Source organism: Eptesicus fuscus, chromosome 5 (genome assembly GCF_027574615.1).
Source record: "Eptesicus fuscus isolate TK198812 chromosome 5, DD_ASM_mEF_20220401, whole genome shotgun sequence".
NCBI lineage: Eukaryota > Metazoa > Chordata > Mammalia > Chiroptera > Vespertilionidae > Eptesicus > Eptesicus fuscus.
In genome coordinates, this window is record NC_072477.1 from 108,084,985 (window position 1) to 108,102,360 (window position 17,376).

The window sequence follows — 17,376 nt, forward strand, 5'->3', positions numbered from 1 at the left end:
AGGCCTCAGTAAGGGGTCCCTCATCAAGCCACTCTCCTTGCACAGGTAATAAGGCCTTGACCACAACCAGAGGGAGAAGGGCTTAGAGGCCCAGCCTTGCCTGGACTTTTAAAGCCACTGAGAAAGTGGCACTTCCTCCACAAGTACCATCCTCTTGCTTGTTGGGGTCCACACTCTGTCTCCAAGGTGGGTGGGGGCCTGGTGAGACTCCCAGTGTTTGTCACCAAGAGTACTGTAGTTGGGGAGGACTGTGTTTCCATGGATACAAGCCATGGGAGCTGCTGGGAGATGGGGCCATGGTGTACACAAACACAGATCCAAATGGATCTGCAAGAAAAATAGCAGCAGATTTGCTGAGTCATTGGCCCCACATATTTATAGTCTTTGGCAAAGGCAGACCTGCCTATCAGAGGCTAATAATACTGCAGCAGCGTGTTAATTGCAAAGAGACTTCAAGCATCCATTCAAGCTCCTTGAATAAAAAGTGTGGCCACCATGAGAGCCGGCACGCATGTGAGTGTGTGTGTTTAGGAGTGCATGTGTGCAGGTATGTGGAACCCAGCTCAGGAAGATAAAGAAATCTTAAGCATCACATAACCCTGTCTGAATCCACCCACGGCAGTGTTACAGAGCACTCTGCAATCACCTAAGGATGTCTAGGACTCCATCCATGTGGAGAGGCAGGCAGAAGAGGAGAAGGGGCTGGGCTGGTGCTGTCTCCCAGGATGGGGAGGGGCCAAGGTGCTGGTGTGCAGCCCTGAAACCTTCTTCCCACAGCCCGTGGGGACAGCTCTGGGCAGATGGGTAGTTAGAAGAAAGGGAGAAGAAAAAGACCCCTGCCTTCTGGGAGGTCATCTGGGCCCACTTGGCTTCCCCCACCTGTATCTCCAATGGCAGCAGCTTTTGGGGGAAGCAATCTCCCCTGGGATCCAGCTGTGCTAAGTATAAGTCATTGTTTATGAGGAGGAAATAAGGCTGATTGAATTTTCTAAAGAGGACCCAGAGAGCTGCAGTCACCTGTGAGGCCTCAATTGGGGCCCCTCAACACTTAACTGCTGGGAGTTAGGACATGGAGCCCTGGGGGTGAACAGCAGTGCAGGGCTCAGCAGGTACATTCAGGAATATGGGCACAAGAGTGTGCGCATGGGTGTTTTCGGCGTGTGCTCATGCTGATCCTGATGGAGCAGCATTGCTGTGGAGCAGGGCTGGGTTGGAAGATGGGACCCTGGGAGGGGTCTAGGTGGTGCTTGGCTTGCTGGAGCTCCTGGAGATAGAGGTGCACACAGGACCACCTTCCGCCTGGTAAGTACCAAAGAGGCGGTGAGCTCAGGAACTGTCACCTGGGGAGAGGCTCCTACACCAGCCTGCGGGGTCAGGAAGGCTCTCTGGAGGGACCTCTGAGTTCTATCTGAGGAGGAAAGTGGGAAGGACATTTCAGGCCGGGGAGCAGCATGTAAGAGGGTTGCCACCGTCCAGGATTTCTGTGAAGTTAGAAGGGAGAAGGTGGGGTAACAAGGTAGAGTATTGGATAGGGGCCTGGGCAATGCACCTAGAAACTTGGGTTTCTGCTAAGGGCAATGAGGAGCCACCGAAGGGAGTCATCTGATCTGACTTGCCTTTCAAGATCACTTTTGGGACCAGCTGACACCTCATCCAGCTCTCCAGAGACCCAGCTCAAGCCCCTGGGCATTTACCGTGAGCCTGCCTGAGATTGGGGGCCAAGGCAGAGCAAAAGCTAGGTCTGCTATTCAACCAGATTTCTCTGGGTCAGTGGATTGCCTTCCCATTTCATGGATGACTACATTAGAAATTAGAAATACAATGAGGTGAAGACAGTTGCATATAAAAAATCAGTCCATATAATTAATCATGTCAATTAATAGAAAGAAAAAGGTTATGTGATCGTCTTAACTGATGCCAAAGACACATTTGATGAAAACACTTCATAAAATAAAAGAAGAAAGCATTTCCTTGACATAATAAAAATATCTATGTGCAAACAGCAGTCAACATCATTTTTAGCAATAAAACACCTGCAAGAGGTATTCATATTTAAGTCAGAGTGGGACAAGAATGCCTGCAATTAACACAGTTGATTTACATTGTTCTGGAAGTTCTAGCCAATGCAACAGTACATTAAAAAGAAAAAGAAGCGAGATCTAAGATGGTGCCGACGGGACTGCAGGCTGCTAGATAGTGTGAGAATGAGAGAATGAAAGGAGACTGCGTGGACATGTGGGGAGTGTCAGCATTTGTGAGTGAAGGACAGCTATACTCCAAGGGACTGTTGGGGACTGGCCGACTGGCCTCCCATGACTGGGAAGCCTATACTGCGGCTGAAATCTCTCGCAGAGCAGTCAGCTCTGCTGCAGAGGCTGCACCATCTTGAAGGGGAGATGGCTATGATCAGAGACTGACTGTGATCAGAACCCCAGCCTTACCTTCAACTGGGGAAATCTCAGATGCCACCCGGGACCTTAAAACCACAATGCCAGGGACCAGTTACCTCAGCTGTGAATCCATGAATGCCAAAACTCCAACCTCCCTGACCACAGGCGACTGGGAGGTCTGCTCAGGGGGAGACAAAAGCGCAAAATCATGGACAGGCCCTGCGCCTTCTCACAGAGCATAAGGAAGAGCTGAATCAAAGAGCAACCACCTGGAACTGACAAATTAAGCACAGCTAGCATTGCCTAAAGAAAGTTAATGCAGGAGGGAAAGAGCTACATAATCAGGAACCTTGAGCGTAGCGAACATGGGGAGACAAAGAAACAGCCCGCATACGAAAGAAAAGGAGGAATCACCAGAAAAGGAAGTAAATGAAATGGAGGCAAGCAATATGACAGAGAAATAATTCAGAGCAATGGTCATAAGGTGGCTGAAAAGGATAGAAGACAAATTCAACAATATGTGTAAGAACCAAGAGGAAATGAAGAAGAACCAAGAAGAAATGAAAAATGACATCGCTGCAATAAAGAACTAAATAGAAAGCACCAACAGTAGACTAGAGGAAGTGAAGGACTGCATCAGTGAGCTAGAAGACAAGGTAGGAAAAAATACCCAAGCAGAGCAGCATCTAGAAAAAAAAAAACTTAAAAAACAGAAGGAGAGCCTAAGGGAACTTTGGGACAACACAAAACAAAACAACATCTGAATAATAGGGGTGCCAGAAGCAGAGTAAACTGAGCAAAGAATAGAAAACCTGTTTGAAGAAATAATGACAGAAAACTTCCCTGATATTGGGAAGAAAAAACTCACACAAGTCCAAGAAGCTCACAGAGTCCCAAACAAGATGAACCCCAAAAGATTGACACCAAGACACATTATAATTAAATTGGCAAACACCAACAACAAAGTAAGATTCTTAAAGGCTGCCAGAGAGAGAGAGAGACAGAAAGTTACCTACAAAGGATCTCCCATCAGACTATTGACTGATTTCTCAACAGAAACATATCAGGCCAGAAGGGAATGGAATGGAATATAAAAGTCATGCAAAGCAAGGGTCTGAATCCAAGAATAGTGTACCCAGCAAGGCTATCAATCAAAATAGGGGGTGAAATCAGGAGATTCACAGACAAAAAAGGACTAAGGGAGTTTATTACCACCAAACAAGCAATGCAAGAAATGCTAAAGGGTCTGCTATAAAAAGAAGAAATAGAAAGGGAAGAAGGAACACAGACATAAAGAATAGAAATGGCGGGGGACAACCAAGATGGTGGCATAGGTAAACATCTGAACTTGCTGCCGCGCACAACCACATTAAAACTACATCTAAAAGATAAAACAAATATTATCCAAAACTACGGGAAGGCTGGTTGAGTGGAAATTCTACAACTAGAAGGAAAGAGAAAAGCGCATTGAGTCCGGTAGGAGTTGCTGAGATGTGGAAGTGAAGTGCGGAAGTACAGAGGTGCACTCGAAAGGGGCTGGTAACTGGGTACGCTATTGTCTTTTTCAATCGGGAGGGAGATACAAGCTCCCAACTGCTCTGAACTCCAGTTCTGGATGAGACTCTGGGGACCCAGACTCATATGGCGAGAAACTGGACTGTCTGGCATCAGGCCGGAATGCGAGGGCAGCTTACTCTCAGAGGTGCTTGTAGCGATCATTGTTCCAGCATGGTGCCGTGGGTCACAGAGACCTGGGGGCTTCTTCAGGGCAGGTCTGACAAGCAGCCATTGCTATTTGCTCCACCCTGGTGATTCCCTGAGAACCCACCCCACCCAATTTACAACCTCACCCAAGCTGTGCACAGAGGCTTTTGCATAAGAATGGCCTAGCCTTTCTCCACCTAAAAACCTGTCAAACTGCAGCTGGGTCAGAGAGCCCCAGAGCTTCCAAAAGAAGGCCCAAGGCTGGACAGCAGCAGCCTGCATTGCTTCACAGCTGGGCCTCATCTGGGTACCTCCAAACCCCAAACAAAGAGGAGGAATCTGCAGATCTCTCTGTAGCTCCTGCTGGGTGGCCTCAGCCAGTGGCTGACTTTGCACCTCCTTGGAGATCCAAGAGCCAGTGTACCCAGTGCTCAGAGAGAGACCATCCAGATTACAACTCTTCACATCCATAAGAGACACACTCAGGGGGCAGACTCAGTGAGTGCCAAAGCCCCACTGAAGCAAGTCCTGTCCCATAAGGGTGTCTCCAGCACAGAAGTTCTCCCATTGTAGACACAAGCGGTCCTCATAGCCAATTGGCCTGGAGGTCAATTCCTCACAGTGATACCAACAGCAATCAAGGCTTAACTACAACAAGACTGTGCACACAGTCCACAAAGGGGTGCACCAAGAGTGTCCACCTCAGGTAATTAGGGAGGCTGAGCCACTGGGCCCTATAGGACACCTAGCACACAAAGCCACTCTATCAACACAGGGAAGCAGCCAAAATGCAGAGATAACAAACAGGTCACAAATGAAAGAAATGGAGGAAAGCAAACTACTGGATATAGAGTTCAAAACCATGGTTATAAGGTTACTCAAGAATCTTCTAGAAACCTCTGAGAAATATAGTGAGACCCTCAAGGATATGAAAAAGGACCAATTAGAAATTAAGCATACACTGACTGAAATAAAGAATAATATACAGAGATCCAACAGCAGACTAGAGAATTGCAAGAATCAAGTCAAAGATTTGAAGTACAAAGAAGCAAAAAAACACCCAACTGGAAAAGCAAAAGGAAAAAAGAATCCAAAAATATGAAGATAGTGCAAGGAGCCTCTGGGACAACTTCAAGTGTACCAACATCCAAATTATAGGGGTGCCAGAAGAATAGAGAGAGCAAGATATTGAAAACCTATTTGAAGAAATAATGACAAAAGCTTCCCTACCTGGTGAAAGAAATAGACTTGCAAGTCCAGGAAGCTCAGAGAACCCCAAACAAAAGGAATCCAAAGAGGACCACACCAAGACACATCATAATTAAAATGCCAAGGGCAAAAGACAAAGAGAGAATATTAAAAGCAGCAAGAGAAAAACAGCTAGTTACCTACAAAGGAGTACCCATATGACTGTCAGCTAATTTCCCAACAGAAACTATGCAGGCCAGAGGGAGTGGCAAGAAATATTCAAAGTGATGAATAGCAAGAACCTACAACTAAGATTACTCTACCCAGCAAAGCTGACATTTAGAACTGAAGGTCAGGTAAAGAGCTTCACAGATAAGAAAAAGCTAAAGGAGTTCATCACCACCAAACCAGTATTATATGTAATGCTGAAGGGTATTCTTTAAGAAGAGGAAGAAGAAGAAAAAGGTAAAGATAAAAATTATGAACAAAAAAGTGACAACAAATACATATCTATCAACAAGTGAATCTAAAAATCAAGTGAATAAAAAATCTGATGAACAGAATAAACTGGTGAATAGAATAGAATCAGAGGCATAGAAAGGGAGTAGACTGACAATTCTCGGGGGGGAAGGGGTGTGAGGTGTGTGGGAAGAGACTGGACAAAAATCGTACACCTATGGACGAGGACAGTGGGAGGGGGTAAGTGCAGGGGGTGGAGTGGGAACTGAGTGGAGGGGAGCTCCGAGGGGGGCTGGAGAGCGGGGGGGGAGAAGAACACACTGTAATAATCTGAACAATAAATATTTACTTAAAAAAAGAATAAAAATGGCGACAAACAACTACCTATCATTAATAACTTTAAATGTGAATGAATTAAATGCCCTAATCAAAAGATATAGGGTAGCTGAGTGGATAAGAAAACAAGACCCATATATCTGCTGTCTACAGAAAACCCACCTTAAACAAAGGACTATACAGACTGATGGTGAAGGGATGGAAAAAGGTTTTTCAGGTGAATGGAAATGAAAAAAAAAAAATCTGGGGTAGCAATACTTATGTCTGACAAATTAGACCTCAAAGTGAAGGCCATAAAAACAGATAAGGAAGGCCACTTCATAATACTAAAGGGAGCAATTCAACAAGAAGATATACCTCTGGTAAACATATATGCACCCAATACAGGAGCATCCAAATAGATAAAAAAAAACTTCTGGAGGATATCAAGGGAGAGATTGACAGCAATATAGTCATAGTAGGGGACTTTAATACCCCACTAACACCACTGGACAAATCTTCTAAGCAAAAAATCAGCAAAGAAACAACAATCCTAAATGACTCACTAGATAATATGGAATTAATTGACATCTTCAGAACATTTCACCCCAAAGCCACAGAATATACATTCTTCTCAAGTGCACATGGGTCATTTTCAAAGATACACCACATATTGGGGCACAGGCAAAGTCTCTTCAAATTCAAGAAGATAGAAATCATATCAAGGATCTTCTCAGATCACAATGGCATACAAGTAGAAATAAACTACAATAAAAAAAGCAAACACCTGGAGGCTAAATAGCATGCTATTAAACAATGATTGGGTTACCAAAGAGATCAAAGAAGAAATAAAAGCATCCTGGCCACAAAAGAAAATGAAAGCACAACAATCCAAATCTATGGGACACAGTGAAGGCAGGCTTGAGAGGGAAGTTCATACCTCTGCAGGTCTATCTCAAAAACAAGAAAAAATGGTAATAAATTATCTAACCCTACAACTCAAAGAGTTAGAAAGAGAGCAACAAGAAAAGCCCAGCATAAGCAGAAGGAAGGAAATAATAAAGATCAGAGCAGAGATAAATGACTTAGAGACAAAAATAAATAAATAAATAAATAAATAAATAAATAAATAAATAAATAACACAAAAGATCAACAAAACCAAGAGCTAGTTCTTTGAAAGGATAAACAAGATTGATTAACCTCTAGCCAGACTCACCAAGAAGCAAAGAGAGAGGACCCAAATAAAAAATAATCAGAAATGAAAGAGATGAAGTAACAACTGATCCCACAGAAATACAAACGACTATGAAAAAAATGCTATAAACAACTCTATTCCAACAAAATGGACAACCTAGATGAAATGGACATATTCTTAGAAAAATACAAGCTCCCAAAACTCAATCAAGAAGAATCAAAAAACCTGACTAGGCCAATAACTACCGAAGAAATTGAAGAAGCGATAAAAAATCTTCTAGCAAACTAAAGCCCTGGTTTGAATGGCTTTACAGGGGAGTTCTACCAAGCATTCAAAGAAGAACTAAAACCTATCCTCCTCAGACTATTCCAAAAAATTCAAGAGGAAGGCACACTTCCAAGCTCTTTCTATGAAGCCAGCATTATCCTAATCCCAAAACCAGATAAAGACACCACCAAAAAAGAGACAGGCCAATGTCCTTGATGAACATAGATGCTAAAATCCTCAACAAAATTCTAGCAAATCACATTCAGCATTACATTAGAAAGATCATACATCATGACCAAGTGGGATTTATCCCGGGGATGCAAGGATGGTACAATATCCGCAAATCAATAAATGTGACAACAAATAAACAATTTGAGAGACAAAAATCACATAATCATATCAATTGATGCAGAAAAAGCATTTGACAAAATTCAACACCCTTTCTTGATAAAAACCTCTCAGCAAAGTGGGAATAGAGGGATTATGCCTCAACATAATAAAAGCCTTATATGACAAACCTACAGCCAACATCATACTCAATGGGCAAAAACTAAACTCATTTCCCCTAAGAACGGGAACAAGACAGGGATGCCCACATTCACCACTCCTGTTCGACATAGTACTGGAAGTGCTAGCAATAGCAATCAGACAAGAAGAAATGAAAGGCATCCAAATTGGAAAAGAAGAAGTAAAACTGTCCATATTTGCAGATGACAGGATACTATACATAGAAAACTCCAAAAACTCCACTAAAAAAATACTGGACCTAATAAGTGAATTTGACAAAGTAGCAGGATACAAAATTAACACCCAGAAATCAATGGCCTTTTTATACACTAATAATGAACTCACAGAAAGAGAAGCGAAAAAAGCAATCCCTTTTACCATTGCACCAAAAAAATTAAGATACCTAGGAATAAACTTAACTAAGGACATAAAAGACCTGTACTCTGAAAACTACAGGACATTGAAAAAAGAGATAGAGGAAGACATGAGCAAATGGAAGAATATACCATGTTCATGGATTGGTAGAATCAACATCATCTAAATGTCCATACTACCCAAAGCAATCTATAAATTTAATGCAATCCCCATTAAAATACCAATGGCATACTTCAAAGACCTAGAACAAACTCTCCAAAAATTCATCTAGAATAAAAAAAGACGCTGAATAACTGCAGCAATCTTGAGAAAGAAGAACAACATAGGAGGGATCACAATACCAAATATCAAGCTATACTACAAAGCGACTGTTCTCAAAACTGCCTGGTACTAGCACCAGAACAGACATATAGACCAGTGGAACAGAACAGAGAACCTAGAAATTGACATAAGCCAGTATGCTCATTTAATATTTGACAAAGGAGGCAAGAGCATACAATGGAGACAAGACAGTTATCTTCAATACATGGTGTTGGGAAAACTGGACAGATACTTAGAAAAAAAATGAAACTAGACCACGAACTTACACCATACACAAAAATAAACTCAAAATGGATAAAGGACTTAAATGTAAGATGGGAAATGATACAAATCTTAGAAGAAGCCATAGGCAGCAAAATAGCAGCCATTTGTCGTAGCAATATCTTTACTGATACAGCTCCTAGGGCAATGGAAACTAAAGAGAAAATAAACAAATGGGACTACATCAAAATAAAAAGCTTCTGCACAGGAAAATAAACCATCAACAAAACAACAAAAAAGCCCACTGCATGGGAGAACATATTTGCTAATGTTATCTCCAATAAGGGTTTAATCTCCAACATTTACAGGGAACTCATACAACTTAACAAAAGGAAGATAAACAATCCAATCAAAAAATGGGCAATGAACCTAAATAGACACTTTTCAAAAGAGGACATTCAGAAAGCCAAGAGACATATGAAAACATGCTCAAAGTCACTAATCATCCAAGAGATGCAAATCAAAACAACAATGAAGTACCATCTCACACCTGTCAGAATGGCTATCACCAACAAATCAACAAGCGACAAGTGTTGGTGAGGATGTGGAGAAAAAGGAACCCTCGTGCACTGCTGGTGGGAATGCAGACTGGTGCAGCTACTGTGGAGAACAGTATGGAGTTTCCTCAAAAAATTAAAAATGGAACTCCCATTTGACCCAGTAATCTGACTTCTAGGAATATATCCCAAGAAAACAGAAACACTAATCAGAAAGGATATATGCAACCCTATGTTCATAGCAGCACAATTTACTATAGCTAAGATTTGGAAACAGCCTAAATGCCCATCAGCAGATGAATGGATTCGAAAACTATGGTACATCTACACAATGGAATACTACGCTGCTATAAAAAAGAAGGAACTCTTACCATTTGCAACAGCATGGATGGAACTAATATTATATTAGTATAATATTTGACATTATACTAAGTCAAATAAGCCAGTCAATGAAAGAAAATAGATACAGAGGCAGAGCAGCATCGAACAGACTGTCAAACTACAGCAGGAAGGCTGGGGAGGGTTGGCAGGGGAGGTAAGAGATCAACCGCAGGACTTGTATGCATGCATATAAGCATAACCAATGGACGAAAGATACTGGGGGGTAGGGGAGACCGGGGGAAGGTCAATGGGGAGAAAAAGGAGACATATGTACTACTCTTTGTAATACTTTAAGCAATAAAATAAAAATTTTTAAAAGAAGCAAAATGTTCAGGAAGAAGGAGAAATTGCTATCATTATTTGTTCATGATATGATTGCTTATCCAGAAAACTCAAGAGAATCAACTGAAAAACTAATAAGAGAATATGAGAGAGGTCAGTAAGATGGCCAGTATCAAAATAATACACTAGCGGTATATTCTAGTCAGAAAACACAAAATAAAGAAGTCCCCAGTGTGGTTTCTTCAGTGACGCCCCATGCCCTGAGCAAACGGACTGATGAAGTTAAAAAATAAGCTCCAAGCACCAGCCCTGGGGAGGGAGAATCAGAAAGTGGGGTGGCAAGGGGGGATCGCAGAGGGAATGGAGAAGAGAGACTGTCTTGGACCAGGCTGGCGACAGGCTTGGTCTGGGAACTCCCCTGTTAGGAGAAAACCCAGCCCTTTGGGCCTGGTTCCCAGGAGCCCTGGCAGACAGCAGTCCAGGACAGTGAGACCGGTTCAGTGAGCATGGACTCCTGAGGAGAAGAACCCACCCCCGTAGCTCCCGGCTGCGCTGGATACGGGGTAGGAGGACTGCAGACCCTGATGAAGACCCTTCATTCACTACAGGGCCCAGACTGCCAGAAAGTGAGATTCCAGCTAAAAGAGGGCTGCGGAACATTTGACAGGCTGATTACAAATTATTCCTCTGGATGCATTAAAGCAGACTTCCTGAGAGAACACATCCACGGCAGAAGCACACCCAGCCAACCTGCAAACTTCACTCTGATGCCAGGGGCTCTGCCTCCAGACTCCTGGCAACTGGGCGCTGTCTAGCTACTGCGGCCTGCGGCCCCCGGAGACTCCAGCAGGGCTGCAGTTGCACCAGCACTAGCCGAGGCCCTCCGGCGGCCCACTCTCAGAAAAACAAAGCTTGAGGGTTTCTCTCCCATTTTCCATGGTGTGAGTATGGCATGACATGCATGCCTGGATCCTCTGGATGCTGGGCTATGTCTGGGTTTTCCATAGCTCACCCTCAGAGAAACCCCCCCGCTGAAGACAGGACAGCTCATGATTTCAGAATAACAAACTCTTGTACCCACCCGCTTTCCCTTTTGTCCTCACTCACAGGCTCCATCTGCACATAAAAAGTTCACTGCCCCTGCCCTGGCCAGTTTTGCTTAGTGGTTAGAGCATCGGATCACCCACTGAAGGGTCTCGGGTTTGATTCCCCGTGAAGGGCACATACCTGGGTTGCAGGTTCAATCCTCTCCCTCTCTTCCACTCTCTAAAAATCAATGAAAAAAATGTCCTTGTGTGAGGATTAACAAAACAAACACAAACATTCACTGCCCCAACCCCTGCACTACAGCTCCTGCCCAGGGGACGGGGTGGTCCCCATCCAGGTAAGAGGTGGCCATATAGAGAGAGGTTTGGTGCAAAGTGGAGCTTCTGTGGTGGAATTTCAGGCACCAAGACAATGTATAGGGCATTTAATCACTGAATTATGTGAGGATCAAACCATTTAGTGCCTGAAAGCAGGAAATTAATGAGGGGCATTGTGGGGCTTCAAGCCCCGTCAGATTAGTAGTGGAGAGGAGGGGAGGGCAGAACAGAGGAAACAAACCGCTCCTGGCCCCTGCTAGGCGCCTTAGCTGTGATGTCCCAGGAAACCCACAGCAGAGGGCATAGGTGTTATTTACACTGGGCTTCAAACCCTGGTCGCTTGGACTCCACAGCCTTTGTTCTGAAGTGCTGGCCTCTGGATGCTCCTTAGAAAACCAGGCTTTAGATGGCAAGCCCCGATTCTTCACCAAAAGTTAATCTTGCAAACCCACCCCTCTGCTCTGTTTCCCACCAGCTTTGGAGCCTAGAATTACCCCCATCAATGCTTCCTACTCTTGGGATCAGAACTGCCCTCCTGTGGTGCTCTGTGACCATCAGTTCTCCTTGTCAGAGGGAACTTTTCAGGCAGGACAGGGGTGGGGCACAGGAAGGAAAGGAGAGCTGATTTCTTTTGTGGGCTCTGCCTTTGTGCCCCAGCCCCACCCTTACTTGAGGATTTCTCTCCCATTTTCCATGGTGTGAGTATGGCATGACATGCATGTTCATTGTTTATCTAGAACCCCCTCCCCAAACCCAGAGTTGAGGACACGACTTTGGGGGGAAGGGGGTTTATTTGGTTTAGTTTACCAAGTCTCCTCCCATCCCATTTTGGTCTTGTCACCATGAAAACCTTGTGAGATAATCAGTATAATTAAAATGGGAGGGGGAAAAGTGTTTCTCTCTCCCAAATTAAGAGGCTTCTGTGTAGGAGTGAGGAGGACTGGGGGCAGTCTGAGGGGAGAGACCTAGCTCCATCCTCAGGCATGGACGCCCAGCTGCTGGCTGCTCAGACACAAGCTGTGTGCCCCCCTGAAATTTTTCAGGTGCCCTTGCCTAGGACGAGAGAAACCTGTAGTTTTGTGCACACATGAGCAGGCTTCATGAGACACCTGGACAAGTGGAAGAGAGCTCCTTCCAAGCAATGGCACTGAGTAAATGCTCATCTAGCAGACTTGGGGGAAAGAGAGGGAGCCAGAGTTGTGGACCAGTATTCTAGATCCTTCTTCCTCTCAAGCAAAGGTAAGAGCAGGGATTGCTAGAGGGTTCAGGGGCCCTCCCCATGCCCAGAGGTGCTAAGGTTGGATCATGCGCCATCCTTCACACCTTCTTCCTCCATGCTGCCAGCAGGATGTGGATGGTCACTCACACTGGAGAGGCCAGCAATGGGGCACGACAGCTCAGCTCTGTTCTTCCTGGCTCTGTCTTGCAGGCAACTCAGCTCCAGCCCATTTTCCTCCCAAGAACCAAAAAGTCTCTCTATGCTTCCCGCTGGAGTCCAAATTCCTCTTGCGACTTTCAAGACCCTTCCCAGTACCCATTGCCTCTAAATTTCTCTTTCTGATCATCTCCTCTGGCAAATGGATCTCCTTGTTGTTCTAGAGTCCTGCTGCTTCCTTTATTCATTTTGCTTCCCACACCTAAGACAAACTCTTCCCTTAATATCTATTTAATTTTGTATGATATTCTTTTTTTAAATATATTTGTATTGATTTTAGAGAGAGGAAGGGAGAGGGATAGATAAAAACATTGATGAGAGAGAAATATCATTAGGCTGCCCCCTACGTGGCCCCCACTGGGGATTGAGCCCACAACCTGGGCATATGCTCCAACCAGGAATCGAACTATGACTTCTTGGTTCATGGGCCGACACAACCACTGAGCCACACTGGCTGAGCTTGTATGATATTCTTCATCACTTACACCATTTCACCTTCATATATCGACAGTGCCGAACACTACCATCAGGAACTTCTCCGATACTCCATCACCACTGCCTTCAGCAGCACCACCACCACCACCATTGGGCTCACCTCACCACCAACACTGCTTTTACCACCATTGATCTACCACCACTGCCCCCTTCTATCACTCATGCTGCCTCTCGCCACCATCATCATACCTCATCACTGGACCTCACTGTCAGTGCCACCTCCACCATCTCCATCATCAACACCACACTCACCATCACCACCATCATCATAATCATCACCATCAACAACATTGTCACCACCGCCACCACCATAGCTGCCATTCTCTTGTCAATACCGCCACCATCATGTCCTTCCTGGACACTGCACTCACCATCACCACCACTGTTATCTGTCCCCACTAACATCCTAATCACATCATCACTGCAGTACTACCACTGCACTACTCACCATCATTTGAAGGAAATGATGTCTTCCTTCATAAAATCAATCAAGCAATTAATTTCACAGGATTTTTTCTCCTTTAAGAATCTCTCAATGGTTGCCATTGTTGCCACCAAAGTGGCTGTGAAGGCTCTTCCTTGACTACCTCAAGGCATAGCTGAAACAACGCTAAAACATTTACAGTAAGTGGGACAATGATATAAGCTGCTTGTGAGAGTATATATTGATACAAACTTTCTGAAAACTGGTTTAACAATACGACAAAGCCTTTAGAAAGTGCATTCTCAAATTTTACTTCTAAGAAACTATCTTAAGGAAATAATTAGATAAATGTAAAAGATTATGTGTGGGTATTATAATAGCAATAATTGGAAATGGCCTAAATGCATAGGAAAAAAAGAGATGGTTTAAAGAAACCATATGGACTAATATGTAGCCATTAGAACAGGAAATATAGCCCTCGCTGGTTTGGCTCAGTAGTTAAGAGTGTCGGCTGTGAACCGAAGGGTCGCAGGTTCAGTTCTGGCCAAGGGCACCTAGCACCATAGTTCGTTCCCAGACCTGGTGTAGGTACATGCTGGGGGAGGGGGGGGCAACCAATTGATGTGTCTCTCTCACATCGATGTTTCTCTCTCCCTCCCTTCCCTCTTTCTAAAAAAATTAATGGAAAAAATATCCTCAGGTGAGGATTTTTTTAAAAAACAGAAAATATAGATTTATCTATTGACATAAAAATAGGCTGACTCTAGCCCCAGCCGGTTTGGTTTGGTGGATAGATCATCAGCCTGTGGACCACAGGGTCCCAAGTTCAATTCAGGTCAAGGGCACATACCTCAGTTGTAGGCTCCTCTCTGGCCTGGGCCCAGGTCAGGGTGCGTGCAGGAGGCAACCAATCGATGTGTTTCTCTCACATCAATATTGCTCTCTGTCTTTTCCTCTCTCTTCCATTCTCCCTAAAAATCAATGGGCAAATATTCTTAGGTGAAGATTAACAAAAAATAGGCTGACTACCAGTATATTGTTAATGAACAAAAGCAGGTTTTATATTGGAATTTGTAGAATAACCTCCTATTTTGAAATATATAAATGTGTTTATGAAACACTGTGAAAACATTTTATCTTAAAACTGGTACCCAAATCCTTCTTAAAGCAGAAATGGTCTTTGTTTGGGGGGCGGGGGGGGGGGGGGCAGAAACTTTCATGAACTGTTTAGACAAATGGTGGTTGCAAACTACACAGCATGAGACAAGGTGAAGATTTATAATTTTGCTCCTGAAGAAGACGGCAGAGAAATGTATGATGATCAGAGAAGAAGGGAGAGGGACAGGGAAGTTGGCAAGGAGAAGAGAGGCAGAGATGAAGAGCATGTCAGGAAACCCCTGGTGGTGTGGGGAGGTGGAGGAAGGTTTTTACTAAGAGCTGGGATACTACCCTTTGCTGTGTGGCTACAGTTTGGGCCAGTACTTCTCTCCTCACACCAAATATTTAGTCAAGTCTACTAAGAGCTCAGAATTTCTGGGTGAATTCAAATCGAATTGGAGAAGGAATAAGAGTTTCAGGTCTGATTTACCCCAAAATAATTATTTTTGGTGGTATAAATTATGGGTGGTATATGTGATTTTAGTTTGTTTATTTGTATTTACTAATTTTCTAAAATAAACTTCAAAGAAAAAAAGAAAGTTTCAGGAGCCACATTGGAAATATGTAGAGTCAGATGGAACCAGATAATCTAGGTGTAAAAGTATGGCCCATGCCCTCCCACCGCAGACCCCAGCCTGCCTGCATATTGTGGGCATGGTCTTCACGGCCCGGACCCAGCCCAGGAACATCCATCTACATGTTTCAGCACTTTGAAGCCTGGTCCCAAGAGAGAACATTTTGGGGAGACACAGGGAATTCCCACTGTAGTGCCTGAATTTAAACCCATCTTACTCTGGTCTCTGCTTAGAAGACCCACGTTTTCCTTTAGTTTGGGTAACAAAAGGCATTTTATCTTAACTGGCATCCAAATCCTACCACTCCTAAGGACATAGGCACATGAGCTTGCATAAAATATTAACTTAAGATAACACACAGCAGTTGTAGTAATCATACAAAAGACCCACACAAGAGATAGCAGGGTGATCATCTGTTTTGGTACAACACCATCACCACCGTCATCATCACCTCTACCACCATCATTATTACCTCACCACCATCACCACCACTACCATCACCAACTACCTATGACCAACACCATCACCTCCATCATTACCACTAATATCATTACCTCCACCACCACTACCACCATCACCTCCACTTTCACCACCATCAGCATCAAAACCTCCAGCCTCCTTTTTTGATTTAAATAAATATATTTTCATTGATTTCATTACAAATGTCAATGACGAGAAGAACCATTGATCAGCTACCTCTTGTATGCTCCCCACTGGGGAGTCCACAACCAGGGCATATGCCCTGACCAGGAATCGAACCGTGACCTCCTGATTCACAGGACGAGGCTCAACTACTGAGCCACACTGGCTGGGCTCCAGCCTCCTTTGTATCCAAGCAGAGTATACCATCCAGTTTTATCTATATTCAGGGTTAGCTTGAGGTTGTCTAAAAGGACATAAAGAAGAGGAAAGTGGGGTGAGGGCTGTTTTGTCCCCATCTCCTGACATGTCCCTGATCTACACAAAACTCTGTGCAGTTCATTCACTTGGTATTCAGTGGAATAATGTAGCTAGTAATGAATTTGTTTTGCATTCAGTTGGATAACACTGTTAGTTATGAAGTTATAATTTGCAGAGGCATAGGCTTTTTGTTTTTTCCTGAGGCATCAGAGAAGCTGTTACTTACAAACTTGTAATTTGCTGCTGCAAATACATCTGTAAATGACAACACTGCAAGCTGAAAACCTCCCGGGCACAAGGAATACTGCCTCAGAATTAAACTGTATGTTTGACAAGAACCTGCTCTTCTGTCCTGCCCTGGTGGCCCCGCCCCTCCTCTTGGGTTCAGCCTCAGCCTTGCCAGTTTGTCTCCATCAGTTTGGCCCCCATCACCCTCCTCCCCCAGCAGTCCAGTGCCCCACACTTGCTCCTCTCCTTCCAGTTCCAAAGGGGGGGGGGCGGCGGGGTGGGGGAGGTCAATGGCCCTGCCAACGTCACACAGCTCTGGCTGTGCCCAGAAAGCGCAGACTGGCTCAGCTAGCACAGGCATAATCTGAGTTATGGGAAGAACAGGGAACCCCACTGTCCACTTTTCCTAACTCTCTCTGGGCCTTTGTCTCCCCATCATTAATGGGACCCCAGGCCCCCTTAAAAGTGTTCTCCCCAGATCCGTCAGTCAGAGTCTGCCAGGAAAGTGCCCCACTAACCCGGACTGAGCCCAGAAGAAGGGGTAAGAGGGTGGGTGAGGTATTGAGCCAAAGCCCAAAAGGACAGAATTGGTGCAGGGCAATGATTTGTGAGGGCACAGCACACAGGCTATATGAGACCAACCCTCTTTCCTCA

At 44.3% G+C, this 17,376-nt stretch overlaps 1 pseudogene; it reads right to left on the bottom strand.

The window, feature by feature from the left end:
- LOC103303885 (eukaryotic initiation factor 4A-I-like) overlaps nt 1-13,749 on the bottom strand; it is a 38,834-nt pseudogene extending 25,085 nt beyond the window's left edge.
- Between the last annotated feature and the right edge of the window lie 3,627 nt (nt 13,750-17,376).